Here is an 11,893-nt window from a genome sequence, read left to right on the forward strand (position 1 = left end):
CACGACAAGTATTTGACAGTCTGATTAGCATAACGGTGGGAAACGGAGCCAAAACTCTATTTTGGAGAGATAGATGGCTGCATGGCTTGGCCATCGTAGATATTGCACCACAGATCCATGATATCGTGGACACATGAACATGAAACCGGCGCACGGTTCAGCAAGCCTTGGAGGATAACAGCTGGGTCCAGGATGTGGCGGGAGAACTCAGCTTCACAGGACATATCCAATTCCTAAACCTATGCCACGCCATCGCTACGACACATCGAGATGATAGCTCCCTGGATACATTTGCGTGGCCGGCGGATGCTTCGGGACAATACTCGGCCCGGTCAGTTTACAACATGCTCTGCCAAGGGCTGTAGAGAGTTCCTTACGCCTCGTGTATCTGGAGGAGTTGGGCGCCATTGAAATGTAAAATCCATGTTTGGCTCACTGTCCAGCATCGGATCTGGACCTCCGATCGACGAGCGCTACACGGACTACAAGATCACCCCTCGGCCTGTTTCACGTGCCTGCAAGAGGAGGACAATGCGGAACACATACACTTACAATGCTCATACGCTGGACAGGTGTGGCACAAGTGCATCATCGGGTTGAACTTGGAGGTAACTCACCCGCTTGGGCAGGATAGCCTGTTGGATTGGTGGCTACAAGCTAGAATAAACTTCACGCGGGCTACAAGAAGAGGATTCGACACGTTCGTAATCGCAGTGACTTGGTCTCTATGGAAACAGAGAAACGCGAGAGTCTTCAACCGGATAAATCAACAAAAAACCATGGATGAGCGACACAACCACATCATGAATGAGATCAAAGACTGGAAGGAGGCCGGACTAGGTGTAGGAGTGTTAGACCAATTTGTAAGAGAGTAGGCTTTGGATTAGGTGTGGGTGTAGGTGTCTTGGTTCACTTGTGTTGATGTTCATATCACTCGCAAGTTCTTGTAATTACAACTTCTGCCTTCTATAAAAATATGGTACGCCATTGGCGTACTCTCGAAAAAAAAATCTAATCTGATGCCTTGGGTGCACTTAGCAATAATTTCTCCCGCACCGTACTCTGCTAATATTTTGTCCGCCAATACGTTTTCCAGAAAAAGCATTCGATCTCTACGCCTACAGTCCTCTCCCTACCTCTCTCTCTCGCTCTCCCGCGACTGCTCGCTGCCGCCGCCACCGCCACCTACGCCGGCGGCTTCCGGCGAAGCTACAACGTCCGCACAAGGCTCCCCTATCCACGCAGGGCATGGGCCTCCATCACCTCTGTCCGCGTTGCCGCCTCTGTGCAACCCGGTCCACTACAACGCCTTGCTGCGCCTCCGGCAGGCAGAAACTGCGGCCTGGGGATGACTTCCGACGGGGCATCATGGTCGGTGCTGGTGACATCGGCGGCACGGCGCAGGTACTGACCAGGTCCTATGCAGGCGACAACGGTGATGTAGGGGTGTAGCATGGACAGGGGAAACGTATGGATGGAGGTCTCCTACGTTGCCGTCGGCTGAGGCAAGGCTTCATTGATACCCAGGGGTTGTTAAGGTATGATTTTGCAATCAAGTGCATGCCATGTGTTTGATAAAAGGCCTAAAATATTTGTTTCGTATTCATTTCTCGCTGGAGGCAGCATCACCACTTGGAGTGTCCTCCTTTTTATTGTATTCTGATGTTCCATAATTGTGTTTTACTGAAACTGGAAGAACGAGCTAACATTAAAATTAACTACGTTCATCCTGTACTAATCATGACCAATTTGATGACACACTCTCTCACAAGCGGGCTCTCTAGCTCTTTGTCAAATGTAAAGTTTTAGCTACACACCAATTTCATGGCAAGTGCCTTTGTGCCTCCACAAATGAAAATTATTTTCTTTCACTTCCAAATGTAATTCAAGTTGTCATTTGCATGATTGGAAGAATGTACTCCGGGTTCTTATCCACTCTTGCGGTCATGTCTCTGAGTAAGTAATCTTTATCATTAGTTGTATAGTTTCTTGATTCATATCTTGGATGTGTATTTTCTCTACTAGCTCAAGGATTTTAACTACGGCATAACTTGATTGCCATATTGTCGTTAGTAATGTTAGATGCAGCTCAAATTTTATGGCTTTCGTTTTTCATATAAGCGGTGAATCCTGATTGAATCGGGCCATCATCTTTCTTTTCTCACTTCAAGGCCTTTTGCACCAGGAACAACCTAATTGAATCAACAAAATCTCAGGCACCAATTCTTTTGTAAAATAGTAATAACCATTGTTTGAAAATTAAAGTCCATAAAAACCATCGTAAATTTTTGCATCCATGACGACAATTTAGCACCTTTATAATTATATAGCAGTAAGACAATTTAGCACCTTTATAAATTATAGTTATATAGCAGTGGAACTTCAAGTTAGGATGATGGTAGGTATAAGTTTCTTAGCCAACTGAATAATTTAGTTTCTTATATAATTAATTTGATTGAGTTTATATAGAAAAAATGTAAACATGGTCGGATTTGAAGCAAAATACACCAAAAGGATAATTGAATGGCTGGTATTAAACCACCTCTGCTCCTTCAGTCGGTATAAAGAAAGAAAATCACATCACATGAAGCACACGTGATCGACATACGATCGAATGAAGGATGAGCGTGCCTCTCAGCTTTCTCATTGGTGTATTTATATCTTAGCTTCTCACAGAAATACATTATCTATATCTTAGCCAACTTGAGTATTCACTATTTATGTTTGAGGTCTAAAACTATTATTTTTTCTTTCTAGACAACCTCTGAAGCTTCATTACACATGAGATGACTCTGTATGTTTTTTTTTTTGATAAGTATGAGTCTGTATGGTTAACATGCATACTGGTTGCTAATCATTGATTTCCTAGCACGTCTTGTAAATTCTTGGTTGCATTCTGTAGTTGTTGCAACGAAAATTTTCTTGACAATAGAAATTTTGAACTGTCCAGTCAGTTGAGGAGTATAAATGTGTGCTGACTGCATTGCAATGTGTCTTCTTATGAAATTTATAATTCTTATATTATCCAAGCACAATTTTTATTAATATGTATGAATATGATGTAGGTTGTCGCCGTCAAGTTTGTTTGTAATAAGCAAACCACACAAATAGAAGGATATGGATTTGTAGAGTTCTACAGTCATGCTGCAGCTGAATAAGTAGTTGATGAACACAGTGTATTACTCAACTAGGCCCATGAGGGTTGACCCTGCAACTCCCAGAAAATCTCAGGTTTGTAGTTAGCGAGTTTCTTGGTCCCTATATGCTCTAAAAATTTGCAAATTTTGAATTTGGAATGTGCACAAGTTAAATCCTTCTCTTTACCAAAAACAATTGTGCAGAATTAGCATGCACAATAATTATTTTATTTATCTTTGTTGAATATTCTTTTCATGACGTTTATCCATAACCATTCAGGTCAGGAGCTTGTGGAACGGTTTAGTTGATGATTAATCGGTTTGAAGTACGATCTTCTTGATCAAGCAAGGTTGTCTGCATTTTTACTGTTGTCTTCAACGGTATTCGCCGGACACAAGGAGGTATGCACCACCACTGCCACTCCATTCCTATCTTTATACCTCCCTGGGATTGGGTTTTGACAATTTGTTATTTGTGTGTTGTTCCCTACAGCTGCAGTACATCGTGAGGGGCGGGCGGAACCTCTTCCCGTCTCCACGCTGGTCTCCAAGGCATTCAAGGGCGTCAAGCAGATCAGAGTCATCGGATGGGGCTCCAGGGTTCAGTCCCAGCTACACTTTGCTCCCCTTGCTGCACAGGTTCTTTCCTAACTCTTGAGATTTACATGTCTATCTACTCAAAACACTACTTGAATATACACATCAGTCAGTGTTTTCAAATTGAGAGATGGATTTAACACATATTTTTTATGTTCTGCTACTTGGGTTCAAGTCTCTTAAGTCTGTGCGGTGGCTCATGAAATATTTCGAGGTGCTTTTTCAAGGTCCACCGCAGGCCCAGAACCTGAGAGATTCTTTGGTTGAAGCCATGTCTGACATCATCGTTAAGGTTTCAGATTAGACTCGGGAAAGGTTCTAAATCTTTTGAGGAAGCACGTGCAGCTGGGTTCACTAAGGAGAACGGGACATTGCGACGCATATGCGAGACGGTTTTGGGCAGAGATCTTGTGCTTCTGTTCATCTCAGATTCGGAATAGTTGCGCATCATGCTAATTAGCTTTCTGCATGATTTTAAGCTTTCCTTTATCAAGTGTTTGTTTAGATCAGGCCCAGTTTAAGGATGATGTTTCCTTGCATCATGTTGGTTTAATTAATTAATTTAACTTGCATGATCTGTTTGGAGCATACTATGAATAATTCACTGCATGATACATTTGTCGAGTCCCGCCATCACTTTATTCTATCCTTGTAACTGAAGTTCTCATCGGTTTCGAACTAAAGAAAATGATTTGGGGTGAAGAGTTGAAGGTCTGAAGCCAAATGTTCCTAATCAGGAAGATGATCCGCAGAACTCCTGTAAAACAAGGTCAACACTATGTGCCAAGATTGTTTTACTTCATGAAGACACTTTTGTCATTCATTTTTATTATTCAAATCTATATATGGTCATCACAGATGCTGCTATTACATGGTTTTATCAGTATTTTTCATGTGTTGTTGTAAACAGAACTTCCTCTGTACTAATATATTTCACTAATATATTTCTGACGGAGGTAGTAGTATACAGTAAGCTTCATTTCACGCAGGATAGCTTTCTTACAAGGAAGTTAGTTAATCTCAATATGAATTCCAAATTCAATACTCCCACTAATTTCATAGCCTGCTTTGATCAAGACGTGTGTTGCACGTGCATATTTACTAGTTAGGCCTAAAGACAACTTCTCTTGGACCAAGACACATAGTAATTTTCTCACATTAATTATTTCATTTCACTGACAATGCACTCTCTCACGTGCATGCAGCAATGAAAAATCACACATGCAGTGTATTAATTCCCTGGCCATGGCATAAAAAACAATGGAATTCAATGCAACCAATGAGGTGGTTGCATGCATGCACCTTTCCAAAGCGAGGCTGTCACATCCCTAGCTCTGGCCTGTTCTGTGCTTGCTTCCATGTGTGCATCATGTCTATATTTCTGAAACTTGAACTGAGGAATTTTGGAAGCCTCAAAAACTTAAATAAAAGAGGGGCAAAAACCCTAGAAATCTCATTCATTGCTCCAAAATGCTCTTCTTAAATGTTTGATAATTTTTGGTAAGGGTTCTGGTCCCAACCAAAATATTGAACATTTTTAAGGAATTATTTTTGGGACTTTGGATTTAATTCATTAGCTATTTGAATTTGAATTATATTCATATAATTAGAATATAATTTCAAATACCCCTGAAATATTTTATAAGCTTTTGGAAAAATCCATCTAGCAATATAAAATATTCAGAGGAGTTTTTGGCATTGTTTGAATTATTTTTAATTCAAAACAGTGGCAAAAGAATTAAATAAAAGAAAAAAACAGAACAGAATTAAATAAAACAGAGCAGAAAGCCTACCTGGCCTTACCCGTGCAGCCCACCAGAGCCGGCCCAGCTCCTGTGCTGGTCCAGCACTGTGCGGCCCAGCCCACCTCCTCCTCCCTGTCGCCTTCCTCCTCGCGCCAGTAGGCAGAGGAGGGACTCGGCGCACGCGCCCGAGCTCGCCACGCCACCACCCTGCTCGTCTGCTTCGCCTGAGGCCACCACGACGCCTCGCGCCTTCTCCTCGGCGCCGCCTCGACCCCTGGAACCCTCCCGCTCACTCCCTCGTCCCCATCTCTCCTCTGTTCCCTCTCTCTCGCCCGGACCGAACGGAGCCGCCGCCACCGACAAGCTTCCTCGCGGCCACCGCCACCCCTTCTCCTCCCCGACGCGCTCCTGAGCTCCGCAGTGCCTCCCTCGACCTCCCCGTCGGCTCACGCGACCGGAGAAGCCCCGAAGCGCCGTCCCGAAGTTTTCCCCCTCCTCGGCCACCGAGGACCGCCGCTGTCGATTCGCCGCCTCCGACGCCTCCCCGAGCTCCCCGAGGCCACCGTCGCAACCCCTGTGAGCTCCGCCACCGTTTCCCCCTCTTTCCCTCTTCGTTTGATTGCCGTAGCCGTCGCCCCCTTGATGACCGAAACCCGCCGCCGCCTGTGATCGCCGCCGACGTGCCTCCGTCCACCTAGTGGCCCGTCTGTCGTGCTCAGCTTCCTCCCCGCGCTGCCTAAAGCACGTAGGTGCCTTGCACGAGCCTCCCCGGCCACCGTAGCGTCGACCCCGAGCTCGCCCGAGCTCCGGCGACCGCCACGGTCGATGCCGGTGACGACTCCGGCCATCTTAGGCCCAGCCGCTGCCACTACTCGACGCGGACGAGTGCCTGCGTCACGTAGACGCCCTCCGTCGGCCATTTGGTCGCCGGAGGAGGGAAACCGCACCCCTCCGCCGTCTCTGGCTCCGCCGGCGACGAGCCGCGGGTCAACTCCGGCGAGTTGACCCAGGTTTGACCTTCCCCGTGTGTCACTGACGTGTGGGCCACCTCCCCCTGACATTTTAGTTAGTATTAGTTTAACACCAATTAACCTAGGTTAGTTAGCTGATTAGTCGCTGACCAGTGGGCCCCGGCCCCACAAACAGTTTAGTTAGAATTAACTTAAGGCTAATTAACTTGGTTAATTAGTTGTGTCACTGACCAGTGGACCCCACTGGTCAGGTTTGACCTGAACCTGCCCTGTTGACCTGATGACGTCAAGGTGATGTCATGCTGACGCATTAAATGATTTTCTGGATTTAAAATAAATCAGAAAATTCCAGAAAATTGTATAAACTTCTAAAAGTCATAGAAATTCAACCGTAACTCCAAATTAAATAATTTATATATGAAAAATTATCAGAAAAATTCAAGGAATCCATCTGTACCATTTTCATGCATGTTAGAACAACTTATAGCTGCTGTTTAGCACAAATCAATTAAATGGCATTTGAATAATCACATATGGAGTTTGAATTTGAATCTTGTATTCAAACCAACTTCATTTAATCTGTTGCTAGTTGCATTAGCCCAAAACACATTCATATTGCCATGTCATGAGCATGCATCATATTGTGCATTGCATTGATTGTGTTCCTTTCTGTGTTGCCGGTATTTGTCCCCTCTCGATAGACGTGATACCGATGATGTGATCGTTGACACTGATGAAGACCCAATGTTATCTTCAGAAGTGCCAGGCAAGAAAAACCCCCTTGTTCATTCCGATAAAATCCCACTCTCTCGCTCCTGCTCTCTTTTACTGCATTAGGACAACAACGACATATTTGTTACTTGCTGCGGTAGCTGAACCCCTTTATCCTTTGCATGACTGTCATTGCCACAGTAAATAGATGAAACCCACTAGCATGAGTAGGAGTTGTTTGAGCCCTGATGTGCCTACTCATTCATGCTTGTTTGTCATGCCTGCTACTGCTTAGAGTTGAGTCAGGTCTGATTCATCGGGGATGAATCAGAGGCGGGTGAACATGTCCTACTGTGTGTGAGCTAAGTGTGTGAACACGATTTGGTAAAAGGTGTCGGTGAGAGGCCATGTAGGAGTACATGGTGGGTTGTCTCATTGAAGCCGTCCTCAGGAACTGAGTTCTGTGTTTGTGATCCATGATTCAGCTACTACCATACATTGGGCCCTGAAATATGACCCCGCTCGACTTCTTATTCACCCTTGTCCTCTGTCCAGGAGTTGCAAGTAGTTTCTGGTGTTTGTAGTATGCTGGAGGCCGTGGACAGCGCTGACCGTAGGGGTGGGCTGTGATGCGGTAGGCACGTGGCCGGGTATACCGGGCGCCCGTTTGGTGTCACGGAACCCTGTTCACATCGTTTGGGGCTGTGAGCGAAACTCCGGCCGGATCTCCTCATGGATGGAACCCGAATAGGCGATAAACCTGGACTAGAGACTTGAGTGTTTAGGTAGGTCGTGGTCTACACCCACGTCGGCTTTCGCTTGAAGTCTGCCGAGCACATGTCGTGTGCAGACGCTAAGTGGTGGAAACATGTATGAAGAAGTACACCCCTGCAGGGTTAACATCATCTATTCGAATAGCCGTGTCCGCGGTAAAGGACTTCTGGGTTGCTTATATCAGTTCATAGACAAGTGAAAATGGATACTCTAAAATACGCAAGATAAGCGTGAGTGCTATGGATGGCGTTCTCGTAGGGAGACGGGAGCGGATCCATAGTGGTGTATTGATATGGTGAATATGTGGACTCGTGTGCGCCACCTCAAAAGTGTCGCTTGCAGTCGTAGTTTAGGATAGCCACCGAGTCAAAGCTGGCTTGCTGCAGTTAAACCCCACCATCCCTTTGTTGATAATGATGCATATGTAGTTAGTTCTGATGTAAGTCTTGCTGGGTACATTTGTACTCACGTTTGCCTATTTTATGTTTTTGCAGAGAGACTTCGGTCTCACTAGTAGTTCCACGTGGACTTCGACGTTTAGCTTGTTACCTCAGCTACGATCTTGTGCCCCGGCAGGATCTGGTAGATAGTCAGGCTTCTCAGCCTTTTTCAGTTATAGATGTCTGTACCCAGACATGATAGCTTCCGCTTGTGCTTTGATTTGTATGCTCTGATTGTTGGGTCATGAGACCCATGTTTGTAATGTCTCGCTCCTCGGAGCCTATTGAATAAACTACTTGAGTCGTAGAGTCATTTTGTGATGCCATGTTGTATTGCACATATCGAGCATATTGTGTGTATGTTATTGAAATGCTTGGTATGTGTGGGATCTGACTATCTAGTTGTTTATCTTTAGTAGCCTCTCTTACCGGGAAATGTCTCCTAGTGTTTCCACCGAGCCATGGTAGCTTGCTACTGCTCCGGAACACTTAGGCTGGCCGGCATGTGTCCTTCTTCGTTCCTGTGTCTGTCCCTTCGGGGAAATGTCACGCGATGAATACCGGAGTCCTGTTAGCCCGCTACAGCCCGGTTCACCGGAGTCCTGCTAGCCAGTGCTACAGCCTGGATTCACTCGCTGATGACCGACACGTTCGATGCTGGGTCATGGATGCCTGTCCCTGTAAGTTTGTGCCACTTTGGGTTTACGACTAGCCATGTCAGCCCGGGCTCCTTATCATATGGATGCTAGCGACACTGTCATATACGTGTGCCAAAAGGCGCAAACGGTCCCGGGTAAAGGTAAGGCGACACCCGTGGGAATACCGTGCGTGAGGCCGCAAAGTGATATGAAGTGTTACATGCTAGATCTATGTGGCATTGAGTCGGGGTCCTGACAGCGTTGGTATCAGAGCTTGACTGCCTGTAGGATTACCAAGCCAAACTGGTCGAAGTTGAGTCTAGAAATTCTTTAGTTATATAAGGGATTTGATTGTGGGATGGAACATAAGGCTCTTTTTACTCCTTATACCTCATGGCCTTCTGATCTGAGTCATCATCTTCTCTTCTACGGGGATTAAGAACTAGGCTATCTCTTCTTCCCATCAGGATCACATGTTACTAATCCGTAGACTTATAAGATTGTTGGATTTAAGCTTGAGTTCAGTTCCTACTACCTCCATATGTTAATTGTTGATCTCGAAACCTTGATATTGTGCTTCTGAGTGGTTATGCCACCATTTTTGTGAATGTCTCAAATCTTTTCTGAGCATTTACAGCCGTTATGCTGTCCGAGTCATTCCAGATTTCCAAATAGTCTGATGCATTTGCAAAATCCTTTCCCTCTGGTTTCGATGCTCCTTTATGCCAGCTCAATCACACTAATTGTTGAGTTGAGGTATTCTACTGCCTCGACCTTTATGTTGGAATAATTATTATGACCCTAGGTGTCTCAGGGGATCATCTAGTAATTTAGCCATGATTTGTGTTCCCAGTGTGATGATTCTGGCCATCATTCTCGAAAGCATCCCGTGATGCTACTTAGTAATAGGTATTCTATTCCTGGGTTCTTGAACCCGAGATTCACTCTACTTACTTCATGTTGATAGTGTTTGCTAGTTCCTTCAGGATATTAGTAACTTTGCGATAGTCCTCGAGGTCCGTGGTATTTCCTTCTTTCAAATACTATGAACCGCTTATGGCAGATGTTTATTGGATCAAAAGATCACAATTAGAGTACTCTTGAGGAGATCTCCATTCATAAATCGTGACTCTGCCAGTCCTACCTCTCTGCATGGGTTATCTGGAAGAAATGTTGAATTCGTTCAACATGCCAAACCATGCATCCACAACTCAGAAAATCGTGTGTTCCTTTGAGTTGTCCCTCTTTAGTTGTCTACTGACCTTCGTCTATCAATTGATAGTCAAGAGTATGCGTGCGTTCGTTTATCGATGCCTATTACTCTTGTGGTCCGTCAAGCCATTCTATCGCAGAATGACTAGGAGAAACAAACTCCAGTACCTCTTCCATATCTAGGATTGGGTCAAAGAAGTTATGCTCCGCAGATCAAATTGCTAATCCAGCTTTTGTTCTGTTCTACCTTGGAGTATTACCATCTTTATATCGGGATTGTTATAGGAATTGCACACCATCCCATGAACTCTTGGTACAGTGATACTTCTTGCCATCACTGTTCATTCCTTGGCCCTCGTGTTGATGCAACCGGAATACCGACAAATGAATTGTGATGTGTGAAATCAATACTCCCAGCAACCTCGTTGCTTGGTAGTTAAAGGATAATAATTTCATTCTTAGCATGTTGGTTTTTGAATCATCCTTCTACGACTTATCGTGCTACCTAGTTCTTATTTCGGTGCACCCTTCGATTGATGAGTTAGGATCTTGTCAAGTCCTCACTCATTTGATTATATCGTCTTGCCCTCAAAAGCGAGATTGTTCTCGAGCTTAGTAACATACCGGTGGTTCGTGATTTTCTGAATGTCTTCTCGGAAGTATCACCAGGTCGTCACCTGACCGTTATGTTGAGCCCGTGATCAAGTTGGTTTCTTATGAACCACCTTCTTTCCAAGAATCGGTGTTAGATATCCCTAAGCTAGTTGGTTAAGCTGGACAACAACTTGGAGAGTTGGAAGATAAAAGCTTGTCTGACTTAGTTCGTTCCAAAGGGATATTCTTGTGTAGTGTGTGTTGAAGAAATATGATATCTTCATCGATTGGTCCCTGTGATCAGTTGTTGGACCTATTGTCTTATCAATCCTTTGATTTGAGTGTGGGCCATCGTCAAATCAAATCAGTACCAACGATGCTCGTAATGTTGTCTTATTCGTGGTTGATCCCTCGAGCATACACCATTACATCTTTGGTCTGACCAATGCTATCACCGTGTTCACTTAACTATGGAATTCCTTTTAAAAGGAAACCCGGATGAATTGTTGTTGAGCCCATTGACAACATCCTTATCTCCTCCATGATTTTGTTGAGCATTAAGCTAGTGTTGGAAATTTTTGAAAGCATTTGTTCATGCTAGCTCATGAAGCATATGTTTGGATGAAGGTAGTGACTTCCTTTAATTCATGTGCATCTGATGCAAGTTGCCGCCGTGGATTCGAGAAAGTCAATGTTGCTTTCTTTGGAATCATTCCAAATCAGTCATGCACACGTGCGAAGAATGCTGTGGTTTGAAGACTTGCAACCTTCAATCTATATGTATCCCTAGCACACCAAGCCACTGGTTGATTTGTTCAAGGAGAAGGAGTTCCTTCATAAGAGCTAATCCGGACTTATGTAAGGACTTCGATACCCTCGTTGATGGTTCCCCCTCCTGAACTCGGTAGTGTTTTATTATAAGACTACCACGTGGTCATGCTTGTCTGGGACAACGTGTTCACATGTTTGTAGCAGAACCAGCTCATGTTTTGGAGCTTGCTATCGTAGTTCATCTCCCGAGAATCCCGCAACGTCATCTCGTCGATTTGTGTTGCAAACTTTCATTTTTCTTCC

The 11,893-nt window shown here is 44.7% G+C and overlaps 1 long non-coding RNA gene across 1 annotated transcript; it reads left to right on the forward strand.

The window, feature by feature from the left end:
• Positions 1 to 1,118: 1,118 nt before the first annotated feature.
• Positions 1,119 to 4,590, forward strand: LOC123134115 (uncharacterized). The gene is made up of 4 exons (XR_006465504.1): positions 1,119 to 1,538; positions 3,066 to 3,231; positions 3,418 to 3,539; positions 3,631 to 4,590. It is a non-coding gene; the product is annotated as an uncharacterized lncRNA (long non-coding RNA).
• The last annotated feature ends 7,303 nt before the right edge of the window (positions 4,591 to 11,893 follow it).

The sequence above is a fragment of the Triticum aestivum genome, chromosome 6B (assembly GCF_018294505.1).
Source record: "Triticum aestivum cultivar Chinese Spring chromosome 6B, IWGSC CS RefSeq v2.1, whole genome shotgun sequence".
Lineage (NCBI taxonomy): Eukaryota > Viridiplantae > Streptophyta > Magnoliopsida > Poales > Poaceae > Triticum > Triticum aestivum.